Source organism: Athene noctua, chromosome 2 (genome assembly GCF_965140245.1).
Source record: "Athene noctua chromosome 2, bAthNoc1.hap1.1, whole genome shotgun sequence".
NCBI classification, from domain to species: domain Eukaryota; kingdom Metazoa; phylum Chordata; class Aves; order Strigiformes; family Strigidae; genus Athene; species Athene noctua.
The window spans coordinates 168,349,501-168,362,790 of NC_134038.1; the positions used below are offsets into that span (position 1 = coordinate 168,349,501).

Genomic DNA, 13,290 nt, shown 5'->3' on the forward strand with positions numbered 1-13,290 from the left:
GTCACCAAAGTCAGTATCTTGAGGAACTCTGAGTGACTTGGGCATGATGGTCCTCCCCATCATTTTCAGTGGGGCTGCCTCCTAGTATTATCTGGCTCCCTAAACCCAAATAAATGAAGTCTCTGACAAACTGATTTCCCAGGATTAAAAAAGATAACGAACAAAATCTGTGTTAATTATCCCGTGAAAGCAAACTCCAACTGTAATCACTCCACGGTCTTTTCTGGATACTGCAAAAACTGAAGGTGTTTGAGATAGGGGTTTGAAGAAAGCCTAGTCTGCAAAGAATTGTGAATACTCAGTTAGGAAAAGAAGGACTGGGATGCATATTTTTAAAATAAAGAAATGGATTAGAAGGAGAAGTAGGGTAAACTTTAATGACCATGGATAGATTTGATTGAATTGGAAGGGGAGAGATCTGAAAAGGGAAGAGAATTGTTTTTCTTCAGGAAATGAATAATTAAAACCAGTAACTTGCTGTGTGATTTCACTGCAGCACAGATAATGGGAACAGTCGCCTTACAAAAGAAAAAGAAAAAAATGGGAAATTTCTTTCAGACACTTAGTGGCCAAAACACATTGCAAAACACCTGAAGGTAGAAATCAGCTGCCCAAAGAAGTATGTCAGCCTTGGCCACTCCCCCAGCATGTGATGGATCCAGGTCCAGCTGCAGCTTTACAGATCACTGGTTGTATCAGCACACACACCCATGCTGCCCAAGCATCCTTGAAATGTTGACTTGGCAATAGCCTCATTGTCTTCAGTGAGTCTACTTGGATAATAGCCTGCACTTATTGGGGCAAGGGCACAAGATTCTGGCAGCTAGCACCCTCCGGTTAGTGTCTCTTCCCTTGTGCTCTGCAGGTGCAGTATGTTGAATTTAGAGCAATAATCGATTTTCACCACTGACAAACTCACACTCCCACCCCCCTCCCCTCTCTTGCTGAAAACAGTTGCTATGAAACACACCGGTTAAAAAAAGAAGTGTGGAAAGTGTTTTCTTGATGCCACATGTTTTGGAGAGGAATTTGTCTCCACTGATCACTCAAAATTACTTCAACTCTCCCCTAGCACCTGCCAGTATGTCACACTGGGGACCCCCATGGGCTCCTGTTAATCAATTTATATGCACATCAGCTCCTTCCCGTGAGGTAGACGGCACAAGCAGAGACTTGCTGCAGGTGGTGATGGGAGAAGGTGGGGGCAGAGCAGGCAGTTAACTCCCAGGGAGGGAAGATGCAGAGAGCTGAGCTGACAAGGGCTGGGAATGCAGCAGCATCCTCCCTATGGCATCCTTGTGCTCTTTGTTTCTCCCTGCTGTTGTGTGCATATGGCTGTGTGACACTGACACACCTCATTTCTTTTGCCCAAAGTCTGACTGCCTGCTTGGTGTGTCTGCATCCAGTGTGGATTTGCTGGTGTGAGGGTACTCAGCCCCATTTGGGCTACTGAATTCTTTGACCCTAATTCAGCAGTTCACACACGAGACACGAGCTTTAAGTGAGAAGTTTTGATGCGTCTCAACCGCACCCTCCACAAACATGGTTTTCCTTGGGGGACTGAATATTGGGGAATCCTTTCTGGATGGTTGCATTGAAGCTATGGCAGAGGCATGGGGCTGGAGCATGTCACAAGGAACTGCAATACTTTATGGGACCAGGAAAGGATGCTCACAGAAAGTGCATATTAACTTCTGCCTAAGAGAGGCTCTCAGGCAGGGATCCCCATCCTGTCTTTGCAGAGCCACTGCTGTGACACGGAGGAAGCTGCACTGTGCTAAAGCTGTGGCAGCAGAAGCACCAGGTCTGGGTCAATCACCTTTTCTCCCAGTAGTGGCAACTATTGCTTTTGTGGTAGTCTCTGGCCCTACCTCATTCCCTGACATGGTGGTGGCTTGTTACAGCTAGAGATGCAGTTTCACTGTTGAATGCAGTGTTGTTCTTCCATTGACAGCCAATTCCGTGACACATTTGAAAAACAGCCCTTCCTGGCTTTTGAGAGACCTTATTACATGCAGCAGTTTGTGATGGGTGTCTCCCTTCCTGATAGATTGGATTCAGCCTCACAATGGATTTTGCACTGCTGGAAAATAAAATCCTCATTTATTTAAGATGCTTTACCCTTTAGATGACAGACACTAGGCAGAGATGAGCTATTACATCTCATAGAAGACTTTTTTCATAAAGAGCTGACCTCATGACGTGTCAACGTTGAAAGACTAATATAGGCTATGTTTAGAAAAGACATTTTCAGCAGGAAAAACAGCACCACAGAACTGCTTTTTCTATTCTTTCCCTTTCCACTGTCTCATTTACAACAGTTTATTTCCCTGTCTTTCTTCAGGAATCTTGCCCTGCTCATGGCCACATGAGATGTTGCAGTGAGATGGTCTTCTTTGGCTTTGCAGATGGCACATTTACCCAAGTGGCACATCTACTCTTTGCTTCCCCTCTTTGGGACTGCATCAGACATGAGTTATTTGTTTTTCCCATGAAGGTCCCTTCCCTTTCCACATGAGCTGCTGATGACTAACTGCCGACATAGTATCTGCCTCCAGCCAATGGGAGATGGAAACTTCTTTGGCCCAAACAAATACTTTTATTCTTCTCTTTAAATTTATTGTAGTCAGTAAGAAAATTTAATCTTGATTATTGTAGAAACTTGAGAATGAGTAGGTCTACTGTATGGGTCAACCCTCCCTCACCTCAGTGTGTCCAACTATCTATGCTGTAAACATCTACATTTATGACTCTTTAGTATGAAAAGAAGTAACTGCACAAGATTCAGCTGCTTAGAAGTAGACTGCTAGTGTCATTTTAGGTACTGTCGGGTACTGTGTTGAGCTGTTGCTATGGAAGTATGTGGATTTCCTGTGCAGACCTTTGGGATATTCACAGGCATTTTAAAGGGTATGAGATACCCATGGTCAGACAGCAGAAGTTTGCCCTTTATGGAGAATCCTTGCTTAGCTAGCAAGACAGGGAAAAAATGTACATATTGCACTGTACTACTGTCCTAAAAGACTAGTTTCCTCAAATGTTTGAAGTATTTTCTATTATTTTGTACTTTAGGCAGATATTCATACCTGTCTGAAGTAGATTCAAAATACTGTCTTGCTGGTCATGGAGTATTTAGCACTCCCTGAACATGGTTGTGAATATCTACCTTCTGGCTAGAAACCAGGACTATGACTCTCAAAGAAATTACTTAATTTCAAAATGAGGGGAATTTATTGTCTAACAAGGCATTAGAGAAGGCAGAAGATACTGCATTTGCTTTGAAAAAGAAGGAGACCTTGTAGACATTTTAGGGCAAATATTTAATGAGCTGTTGATAATTAGGAATGTATGCTGTCCTTTCAAAAAGGAGATGGGTGAGTAGGGATGAAGCATATAGCTGGTTAGAATGGTTAGTTATAGCTGGTGTAATGCTGAAATGTGCTCAGTTGAGAAGCTGGACAAAAATTTTAGGGTATCAATAATGGGTCAAGTTCAGAGCTTTATGGAATAGTGGGAAAAGCGATGGAGCTACCCACAGAGAGCATGCAGCACACATACCTGTGCTATGGCTGCTGTGAAACACACAGACCACTTTGTCGGGTCATAGGAAGAATGCACTCAAGATGCAACCAGACTTTCTGAGAGAGAGGCAAACAGGAGGGACATAAGGTGGGAAAACCAAGACTAAGCAATAACCCTATGAGGCTTCTGTCCTGTGCCTAACAGCACTTTATACTTTCAGATAATGTTAGAACCAAGAAAAACATCTTTCTCATAAAACTGATGAAGTGACCAGCTGACCCACCTAGAAAAATGCAGTTCAGATGCCGGAGGCAGTAATTAAGTCAGAGCTGAATCTGTCATTGCATTAAATACACATATGTCACACTCCTCAGTGATAATAACTCCCTGCTCATTAATAATTGCTAAGGATGGTCAGTCTTGACCAGCTGCTGAATTTCCTTAGCTCAATATAAGCAGCTTAGTTGGACAGGTTTGCGGTTTTGAGGGAGGTACACACACACAACCAACACATGTGCATGCATCAGCCTCCTGCGAATGCAACAAAACTATGAAAAAAGGTCAATCAACTCCACAGAAACACTGTGGTGCATCACTGCACTAACACAAGTCTATCTTGTCTTCTTTATTTGGGATATGGTCTGTTAAAGGTTTAGGACTTGGGTCAGAGAAGGATTTAGATCAAAGAAGTATAAAGGGGCATTTGAGTGATTGATCATACTCCGACTGAACCCATCATAGCTGGCCTGGGAACACACTGCAATTTAAACAGTCTGACTGAGCCTTACTGCCCCAGTCATGGGAATCCCCATCACGAGACCAGACTTGTCCCTCCCTGTGTATGACCTCTCCAGTACATGGATGCAACACCTGTGCCAACTCCGTGTTTCCCCCTTGCACCCTTAGACTCTGCAGCTTCCTGTGATGTGGAAGGTTTACGGCAGGGCACCAAGACATTTTTAATCTGCTTAAAGGTATATTTAAGACATCACATGCAATCCTGGGCAATGCTGCAACTCCTACATTATTTATGAAGTTGGGACAGTGCCTTCAGCCCAGTCAGCAGTGACTTTAGCAAAATCCTGGACTCAGATTTGCCTCAATCAATCATGAAACCTGAAGGCCTCAAAATCCCCTTTATGGTACTTAGGTCCTTTTACCTCAGCTACCACCACTGATACAGGAGGAAGAGATTTACACAGAGATTTCTGCAGGCCTCTTCAACAGAAGACAGATGAAAACTCACGTTCTCAGTGATAGATTCATCTGGTACTTTTCTTTTACATTGCCCAGATGTCAGGACCTATCTGAAGGACTAGCTGCTGAGTGACTCGTGCTGAATTTGCCCACAGTAAGAGCTGCTCTTCCCCGAAGACTGGTCAAGGAGACTTCCTCAATCTTATTTAAAAGCTTTTTATAGATCACATACAAGATCCTGTTGCTGGGGCACAACAACAGGCTTGGTCTTCAAGCACAGCAACTGGCCTAACCCTACATTTCCATAACTATAGCGACATTTTAGACATTTATCTCATAACCATAACAAATCCAGGAGTCTCAATCTTGAGCTGATTCACACCTGACATGCCTAAATCAGATTGAATCCCATCCCAGCTCTTCTGCTGAAATGTCTACCTCAGACAATGTCTAATGTAGCCTGTAATGATGAGGCAATAACCAAATAATTGCTCTACCTGTAAGATTACATGGTATGATTAATTCCTCATCTCACTATCATGGCACTGCAATTCATACAACTGACAAATTCCTGAACATTTTATAACCTAAATATTCTACAGCACTGTTCATAGTTATGCATTGTCCATTAATCTATACGGATATTGCATGCAGATGTCAGGACAGACCTAGTTTCCAAATAGATATTTTTGTTTTTCATGGGTTTTTTCTCTCTGCTTTTAATTTTATAGAATCATAGAATCATTTAGGTTGGGAAAGACCTTTAAGAACATCAAGTCCAACTGTTGACCCAACACTGCTAAGTCCACCACTAAACCATGTCCCAGAGCACCACATCTACATGTCTTTTAAATATCAACAGGGATGGTGACTCAACCACTTCCCTGGGCAGTCTGTTCCAATGCTTGACAACCCTTTTGGTGAAGAAATTTTTCCTAATATCCAGTGTAAACTTGCCCTGGCTCAGGCCATTTCCTCTTGTCCTATCACATGGGAGAAGAGACTGACCCCCACCTCACTACAACCTCCTTTCAGGTAGTTGTAGAGAGTGATGAGGTCTCCCCTGAGCCTCCTTTTCTCCAGGCTAAACAACCCTGGCGCTCTCAGTTACTCCTCATAAGACTTGTGCTGTAGACCCTTCACCAGCTTCATTGCACTTCTCTGGACATGCTCCAGCACCTCAATGTCTTTCTTAACACTTATTCTTATGAGGAATAAGATTTATTTCTTATAAGGTTGGTTACCCTCTGAAAGAAAAAGCCATTGGTGGGAGGAGTGAATATATTGTACTGGTCTAGGTATTACTGCCTCTGTTAAGGAAGGAAGGGTGAGGAAATTCTATGAGTTTTGCCCTAGGAAGATGGCCTAAGCCAGTATTGCTTACTGGAAACAAAAAGACATCTTCTCTTGTCCACTCAAGTGGGGATTTTTGTTTCAACTAGAGGCTAGAGCAACTTTTTTTACAAGTCACCTTCACAGAGAGAAGAGAGGTGTTTTTTTAGTAGTGGCTTGATCCTGGCTTGGACCTCTCCTGAGGAGGTGGCTAAGATATAACATCTCTTTACAGCCACAGGCTATTTCTTGTCTCATTCCCATGCTCAAGGCTATCAGCTTTCATATACTATCTTTTCACTACTTAGCTGGCTTTGACGGATGAGTGGAAAGGCATGCCACATCCATGCTCCTGCAAGAGAAACTGCAGTAGAGAAGACATTTCCAGAAGTTGACTTGGAAAACTGAAAATGTTAATATCAATTTGTTATCTCAGTCTTCTACAACTGCCTAGTCTTCTGCAGAGACAATGTGGCTACACAGGGTAAATGTTTGACCCTACAGAGGCCAATGGCAAAGCCCCTACTGATTTCAACAGGGCTTCGTGCTGGAGGCCTAATTTGCAGAAATTCAGCATGATGTCAATGGAAACTGTTGACAGAAATAAAACAGCTTCTTACTGGGCAATTCTGTTCCTCCAAAAATGAGCCCTTAAGTCAAACCAATTTGCTGAGCCACCAGAAAAAAAAAAAAAAAGGACAAAAAAAGTGTTAACTTCCCCTTAACACACTCAAACTTTTGTTCAACAACAGAAAAATCAAATTAAAAACAAACAAACAAGACTGCCTGTAAAAAAAAGTCATCACTTTTATTTCTTCCCTCATTTTAATTGCAGTTGTAGACTAGATTCAAACAGGTTAGCAATAAAAAAGCCCCGCAAGGTTTATGTTCTACTATGAAAGGGAATTGAGGCCTATTCAGAGAAGAAATCTCCTAAATCAATCGGGTGCCTCTGATTCCTTCCTTCCTTCCCTACCATGGAGCCTGACAAGCAAGTAATTTTAAATGATAAATTGCTTAACTAGTGGGTGGGTCTGCAAATTTTCCTGGAAGATGCATAGAAATTTTGGGTGTTGAGGAATTAACACTATCTATGAATAAAGAAATTTGACTAAAGAAAGTCTTAAAATGCCGTCTTGATAGAAATAAAGGGGCTTATGATTGAGGCACATAGCCTTCAGTTTGTGAGGGCCTAAGTTGTCAAGTTCAAAGCCTTGGTTAAAGAAATTTTTCATCTATCAGGAAATATAAAAAAGAAAAGATCTTCATGGGAATAATAATCTTATGTCTTGATGATAGACCCTTCAGCTCCTGCTGCTCTTAGTGGCTTCAGCTGTAAGTCAACACTATAAAAAGTATGGCAGATAGATCAATGTAACTGAATTCACGGTCGCTATCTATCTCAGGCACAGAGGTAAGAGGCCTCAAACACACACTTTCCCTGTTAGCATGCTGCTCTGCATCAACGGTGCCCCAGAAACATTGTGCAAGAGTGCTCTTATGCCTTGGCAATAGCAAATTAATTCATTTTATCTTAACCCACTTTCCTCTAGGTCACAATACATTACATTTTCATATGCCCATCATCGCCTAAGAGCACACACTGGAATACTTACTCCATGTCAGCTGTCACTGGGCAATTTATTAAGCCATTATAACCTGGATTTGTGTCTGAGCTTGTTGATTTGTTACTACTTTCATAAAGCAGAAATGCTATTTCTAGACTGATGAGCTGTGCTGTACAGCCATGCACACATACACACACATACACACACATTACTTCAGCAAGCTAAGTCTTGCCTGCTCCCATCAAGACTGTGGAAGGATGGAAATATTAGGAAGAAGCTATTGGGCTCAATCTCCATCTCTCTTTCCTGTGCCACCACTTCCACTTGCACCAAGGCTGGGTCACTACCAAACCTCGATATTGTTTCTCTGGCTAGAGAACTGAGACAACCTCTATTTTATGTGCTTGCAACGCAGCAAAGCATGGCAGAGTCTAATCCTGCACTTGCAGAAACCTTGCAAGCTCTATTCAAATAAATGGAGCTGTACCAGTTCACACCAACAAACAATGTGGTCCACATGACTGCACTTTGTGCCTTGCCCACTTCCTGCCTTGCCCACTTCCCATGCAGGCTTCCTCAAACACAATGCTATATGTTGAATTCAGCGGGAAAGTCTTATGTCTGCTTTTCCTCACATAAGAAGCAAGTTTAAGCCCCATGGCTGTGATCCTCGTGGCTATTTAAGCATTTCTCTTCCACTGATTTTAACAGGGGTTATGTAACTGTCAGTCTTTGAGGGACTTGGCCTTTCTATTTTGTCTCTTAGGAATACTCGTTTGATTTCTGACGGCAGTCTTGCAAGTATTTCTAAGATGGTGATTAGCTCTAGCTGGTCTAGTCTCTGCGTCAGATGACTCAGAGTTGAGTTTAGACATAAAAATAGAACATACCAAACATCTTATTTATAGCTTCTCATTACTTCATGCACCATTCACTGAACTTACTGCTAAGTCCTTAATTTAATTCTGGCACTGATTTTTGAAAGCATAGTTGAGACATTATTATTTTTATGTTTTACTTTTGGGTAGTATTTTCACTGTTAAGACCTCTCCTAATTAAGGAATGTAGCTTAGCCTCTTTGCCTCTTCTCTCTATTTTCTGGTCCTTTCTAGAAGTGTCTCAATACCTTTGGGGAAGTGAACCTTATAAGTGCTGGTGTGATATTTGAAAGAGAATTGGCAAACATACAATGCCTCCATTCCTCCCCCCTGCTTTTTTTTTCTGTTGTTTTTTACTTCTTTCTATCATTTGCAGGAGCTGTCTCTAGTTATTTTGTTTTTCCTTCCCCTCTGTCATTCATTTTGCTGTAATGCTTAGATTGTAGCAGTGAGCAGATATGGGTATATCAGCAGACACGAGGATAATATTCCACATAACTTGTTGGGCAGACACAAATCTCTTTATCTAACCTGATGGTACAAAAGGAGACCAAGAAGATGGGTACATTATGTTTGCGTTGTGACAGCAACATCATAGAGATCTTCGGAAGAATCCTAGGTAGAAACCAAACACTGTCAAAAAGCTCAGAAAGAAGAACTGAACCCAGTTCATTACAGCACCCATCTCCTGAACCCAACAGGACCCATTTGGCTGGGTTTCACAGGAAGCTGTGGACAGAGTGAGGTGGTTCAGGTCAGACATGAGTGGAAGAGCACTGTGAGAAACTTGTACTTTACATGAGCAGTGATTTTTCCCTTGCTCCTTGTGCTGTTCCTTGGGATGAAAACCAAATGCGGTTGCTACCTATTAGGTGGGAAGAGTGAGCGTCTCCTTCACTCTACACAGCTGAGCAAAACAAGGTGAGCGTCATTTCACATGGGGCCTCATTTCCACAGCACTGTACCGTACCTCAGGCAGCACCTTTGTTCCTGGCTGATCCCATTGAACTCAAGTCCTGCCAGGCTCTTCTCCCAAGTCAGCCAGTCAAAGTTCAGCAGATGCTGGTCTGTCCTGCTAAGAAGAGCTCATCCCTCCTTTGTGTAGGTGGGAGTAGATGTCTTTCCCAGAGGAGGTAGCCCAATGAAAGGGCCAAGTCTCTAATGTTCATTTCATTGTTACCCAAGTGCATGAAAAGGTTTCTACCATCTCTCCAGCAGCTTGCATATCAGAGCACTCCCACATGAGGCAGAGAATAGTGATCTGAGTAGCCTTAGTGGGGGGTGTGCTGGAAAAGTGTGTCTGTCTTCAACTTCCATATATAAAATTCATTTAGGGGCCTGTAGCTGTTATCAACTTGGCCGGAGCAAGGTCATGTGAAAAAAACCAATTTTTCACACCGAAAATATGAAGATATGTGTTTATGTTTACAATTTCTAAAAGTCTCACCCTCCTTTGCAAAGAAGATTTTTTTGTTGGAATTTCATTGTCTTACTGGAAGGCAAAACTAAAAAGATAAATGATCTAGCCTTCCTTGGCTGCATCCTCAGCAAAGGCAAATTTGCAGAGCTCAGAAAAAGTCAGCCAGCATTCAATCTGTAGAACCTGATCTTTGTTTATATCAGACTGTCAGCTTCTTTGTCTTCAGCTAGGCTGGAAACGTAAGTGGTTTATCATTATGCTATTACATGGTATTACAGTAATGAAATTATATCAAAACTTATCCATAACCAAATGAAACGACAATTCAAGTGTTCGGTTCAATCCTTCTATCAGGTTTGCTCTTTTGGCTACTGTGTTTCACAGGGTGTTCTCTAGGGAGAGAAGGAAAGGAGAAGGCAAAGCATGGGAATGTCACGATAGAAGGTCACAAGGCCTAAGAAATCTAAGGTGAAAAACCAGAACTTACATGGAAGTCTCTTGAGACTGGCAGTGAAAAAAACCCAGAAGAATACAGGCTGGTAAGTGGCACAATATTTCATGCAGTATGAGTAATCACTGGATGCCATAAAGCCATGTGTGGCGAGTTTTCCATCAGAAATAACTGATTACTTAGAAAGAACCTATTCTGAACGAATCAAAATGAATAGTTATTGAAGAAGTAAGAGTGGGTGATTTCACAGACCCCTCCTAGCCTGATCATCTCTACATCTGAGTGCTTAAAGCCTAGATTAACTAACGCACTTGAGTATATGTCTATTTTAAAACAATTTAGGCCAACAGGACGATTCAGTTACACATAATTACAGACATACTTTATGACCAAAGGCATGAAAGAGAAAGGGGTTTTGGTCTACTAATGACTGTTGGCACTTTGGGCAATATGCTGCGTGGCTATGTGGCCATCAGACTCTACCATTTCTACCCCTCTAGAAAATTCAAGGTCCCTGCAGTGCTTTGTTTCCCACTGGAAAATCCCGCAGTGTGCTGTTGCAGGGCCAGCCTTCTCTGAAGTTCAGTCTACACGCTTCTATAAGAGCCAAGGGACCCCATCATGTCTAAGAACAAGCCTAATTAATTTGGGCAGATGGGGAGAGGAGAAGGCATGAGGAACATTTGTAAAGCTATTACTGCTGAGTTTCTTTGGTGAGGGACAAAGGGCCTGCCACCTTGCACAGGTCCTGGGATCAATGATCATTTGAGCCTGCTACATTTAGTTATGAAAAGAAGCCTTGCTTGCCAACTCAGACATGGAAACAGGCTGAATTTTTCATCCAAGCAGCAAGACTTTTCTTTCCCCCAGGAACGGGTTTATCAAGAAGGAAGGACCAAGGAATTCAAGGAGGCTACAGGTGCCACACACCACTCTGCAAACGTCATCCAGCACATGGCGCATGTTCTGGCTCACATGATGGCTCAGTGATATTAATCACATGTATTTTGGCTGCATTGGCCCTGAAATGCTTCCTGCTGCATTCTCAGGTTCTGTGGCCCACAGAAATGTCCAACAAACTTAATTTTTCAGGGTGTTCATGTTGAACTCAATGGTAATCCAAAACTATTTGAGTTTACAATGGCATAGATCTAACGCTGTAACAGGTTTCCCACACAAGGTAAAATGAAGTTAAAATGCTATTGTGGCAAAGCCTATGAACAAGGATTTATCAGTTACATACATACCTACATGTAGTGGAGTTCCTATTTGACTGGAGTATTGACACATTTGTTGGTGGAGAGCTTAAAATATTTTTGTGTGGATGGTGCATAAAACATAATTTTAAGTCTTTTTATTGCAACAGGTAATGCCAAATTCAGGAATTTGGTCTCTTTATCAGAAATGCTGGGAGAGGTCTCTGTTTATTTGCATTTTATAGCCCCAATTCTGTTCTGGAAGGGAAGTGTCTTTATCCTTTTTTTCCTTAAACAAAGCAAGTCTAGTACTTTCTCTTCTAATAAAACACTGTTATTGCTTAGGTTTTGCCCTCTTCTAAAACAGCACAGTGGTGAGAGAATCCAGTAAATTGAACTGTTTGTTCAAATCTCTCCTAAGGCTGAATGAGCTCAAGGCCATATCTAGCCATTATACACAAAACCTTCAGTAAATTGTGTATTACGCCTGGGGTATATGAACTAGCACTAGGTCTCCCAAGTCAAAAATTTATCCTGCAATTTCAAAGCACAAATCAAGCCAGCCTAACCCAACTAAATCCACATAAACACAATGGATTTTATAACTATTTCTGCAAACAGATGAATATTAGGAGAGGCATTTTGACTGCATTTCATGTAGGTTATTTTTCCCTATGACTTAAAATGTTGTCCAAAATGTTCGGCCAAGATGGTGAAGATTTTGCAAGGGGTATGCTCAGACTATTGCAGCAGAGACAGATTTGTTTCACATATTTTTATAACCCTTGTGTATAATCCAGCTATTCATGCTGAGCTGGCATTTAACATGAAAATCCTTTGATGGGGAGAAACACACGCAATGGTGGTAGCCATGGATCTACCTGAAAGCACACTGACTTCCAGGAGCTGTGTATTTTGCAGGACAAAGTCCTGTATTTATACACCAAAGTATTTCTGGATGGACGGTTGAAGCAAACCCTTCTCACAGCTTTCTGCAGTCGTGTCTCAGTCACAACCCAGTGCAAACTCCCCCAGGGGTGAGAGGTTAGTCCAAACTCCATGGCTTATTGGGCTGTTGCCTCCAAGCAATTGTTTATTCCAATCTATATGTCATTCCAGCCATTCATGAACCTTCACAATAAAACCTGATTGCTAGAGAATACAGATCCCAGTGAACCACAGAGGGGATAAAAAAGAGGGTCACTGCAATGGGAATGTGTTGTGTTGCAGACAGCTCTCAGGGAAAAGTTGAGAGCAGGCTGCTCTTATCAACTGGGAGGTGCTCAAGCAGAAAGGTCACCATAACAGCAGGGACACAGTTCAGGGTAAGGATACAGAAAAGCCAGAAGGCAAGGAAGAAATTGGGTGGATGGAAAAGAGTCTTTTTTTGGTGCTGTATGACATTAAAAAACAGGTCCAGAAGGGATCTGCTGGACTCCCAGTCCCCTGCTATTACCAGCAAGCAGCTCATCTAACGTTGTGAATTTATTATGGAGGGTTACTTTTTGTTTTTTTGGATGACTTCTGATAACATCTCTTTAATTTGGTGATTTCAATTACCTGCCTAAATTTATTCATGACTAGTGTCCTCTTACATCAATATGGGCCATTAGATAAAGAGCTCTTCTCCCTCTCTAGTGTTTGCTCCAGCTGACAGCACTGAGTTTGAAAGTGAAACAAAATATCCCAACTCCTTTATTCATTTATCATCCCAGTGGTAAAATCT

The 13,290-nt window shown here is 42.0% G+C and overlaps 1 protein-coding gene across 1 annotated transcript in view; it reads right to left on the minus strand.

Moving 5' to 3' along the window:
• VIPR1 (vasoactive intestinal peptide receptor 1) overlaps positions 1–13,290 on the minus strand; it is a 120,039-nt gene that overhangs the window by 23,332 nt on the left and 83,417 nt on the right. The window lies entirely within an intron of this gene.